The sequence below is a fragment of the Acyrthosiphon pisum genome, chromosome A3 (assembly GCF_005508785.2).
Source record: "Acyrthosiphon pisum isolate AL4f chromosome A3, pea_aphid_22Mar2018_4r6ur, whole genome shotgun sequence".
Lineage (NCBI taxonomy): Eukaryota > Metazoa > Arthropoda > Insecta > Hemiptera > Aphididae > Acyrthosiphon > Acyrthosiphon pisum.
Window position 1 is genome coordinate 560,580 of NC_042496.1, and position 2,251 is coordinate 562,830.

The 2,251-nt window shown below is 30.9% G+C and overlaps 1 long non-coding RNA gene and 1 other non-coding gene across 2 annotated transcripts; one reads left to right on the top strand and one right to left on the bottom strand.

Moving 5' to 3' along the window:
• The first annotated feature begins 6 nt into the window (after positions 1–6).
• Positions 7–1,056, top strand: LOC115034468. The gene is made up of 2 exons (XR_003839822.1): positions 7–622; positions 705–1,056. It is a non-coding gene; the product is annotated as an uncharacterized LOC115034468 (long non-coding RNA).
• A 948-nt stretch (positions 1,057–2,004) lies between these two features.
• LOC115034516 lies at positions 2,005–2,123 on the bottom strand. The gene has a single exon (XR_003839879.1). It is a non-coding gene; the product is annotated as a 5S ribosomal RNA (ribosomal RNA).
• Between the last annotated feature and the right edge of the window lie 128 nt (positions 2,124–2,251).

A 2,251-nucleotide genomic window follows, 5' to 3' on the forward strand; every position in this document is an offset into this window, starting at 1 on the left:
TCACCCTGTATATAGGTATATACATGTACAAGGACGCCCAATAAAGAAATTATCAAACTCTAAACAAATATACAGATATACTTATAACTTAAAAATAACTACTTATACCTAGTTTTTAATTTGAAATATTTGGTTAGTGTTTGCTTTTTACTGGACGCCCTGCACATATTTTTTTATAGGTTAAATTGTGTACGTGGTTTTTCAAGTCAACGCACCACTATTTGTCAGGTCGTATCGTTTATTTTGTATCCTGCTCTTGGTACCTATATGATCCTGAGCACAATTTAGCTGAGATTTACATTTTTAAGTGTATATAATAATATATATTTGTACAGGACGCTCAATAAAGAGATGGCCAAACTTTAAACAAACATATAACTTTCATTTAAATTTTTCTTCCAAATTATCAATTTTCAAATATTTGGTTAACGTTTCCTTTGCTCTTTACTGGACACCCTGTACATAAGTTTAGAAGGTCTCACGTACCTACCTATACGTGGTTCTACATAAACCACACGTCCACACTACCACAAAATATTATGCGCTTGGTATAAAGTCGCAAGCGGAATATAATATTTATAGATTATTGATACGTGAAAAATGGAAGCCCGAATTACTTCAGGTACAACATTTGTGAACGACAATGTGTTGACACATTATGCTAATATTTTGTAATTTTTTTTTTTTAAATGTTATCTCAATAGGTACATTTCAGTGAAGCGCAGCCCGTCTAGCAGATCCAGTTACCGGACGCACAGAGTGATTGGAAGTCCTTCGGGCTTCCGGTAAATGATTTGATCACACTGATGTTTCAATTTACATACGAGTAAATCTTTGTTTTGTTTTTTCTTGTTTTTTGGTACTACGTATACGAATGTTGTCGAACTTTATGAAAATGGGCCTACGGATTGGGCGGACATTTGAAGCAAAGCAAATTGTATAAATTAATCATTATAGTTTCAAGTACTTACTATATTTCAACAGTGTGTTTAAACTATCAAAAACTTACTTAACAATTTAGTTGATGGAAATAAACAAATAATATTACTAAATAAATGCCTGTTCAATATTTTCATACCTGCCCATGTATAGAGCGAATGCCAAATGGTAATATTATGTTATAAGTAAATACTAGTGAAGTCAGCGACCTGTGGTCTCAACATCTCAGTAATCAGCTAGTGTAGGTATCCATAAAAAAAAATTAAGTAGAAGGTAGTTGACGCGTGTATTATAATATTAGTTTTATCTATATTGCCAAATATTATCGTGCTCACGCCGATATCTGTTCGGTCGACATTCAATATTATATTATGTTACCTATTGGCTATTTTAGTGTGTTACTTAAAAACGTCCATCCATGTACATGCGTATCAAAGTGTCCGTTTCCGTTTAATAAAATAAATTATAATGTGACAAAACAAAAACGGTTTTAATTCTTAATACAGTCCACTAAAAATCGACGGCAACAAAGGTAGTGCAGTAAGTTGTATTAACTTTTGCCGAAAACATTACGTTTGAAAACGTTATCGTAATATAAAATAGGTACATTAAAAGTTGAATGTTCTACCCACAAATGATATTTTTAAATTACAAAATTTTTTACAATACTTATTCTCATAACTCATAAGTAATAGGTAACTTATATAGTTATATGTGTGTGTGTATGTGTGTGTGTGTTTGAGTTATCTTAGACAGAAATAAATAATTTTATGATCTTACAAAATTCCAATGCAATGTACGTGTACAATTTTCTTAATACGTGTATTTATTTTTAAGGAGCAAAAGTTAGCTAATATAACTGTATAATTTCAAAGTTAATGTAATATATCGATTTTATATTAATATTGGATATAATTTATAGATATACAATTGAAATTGTAAAGAACCTAAAATTTATAATTATATTATTGGGCATAATTATTATAATTTGGGCAGTAAAAAATCGTTCGTGGTTCATTAAAACTTGTTATTAATATGAATGTTTGACAAAAATATAGCAAAAAAAGCCAACGGCACGTAGTGTTCCCAAGCGGTCACCCATCCAAGTACTAACTACGCCCGACGTTGCTTAACTTCAGTGATCGGACGAGAACTGGTGTATTCAACGTGGTATGGTCGTTGGCGATAGGAGCTAAGCATTTTATATTATTTAGATATAAATTAGGATAAAGACTATCAGTTATTTTAACTCATCGACATCATTGTTGCAATCAATAATAAATCAATCATTAATATCTTAAATCGTGATTGG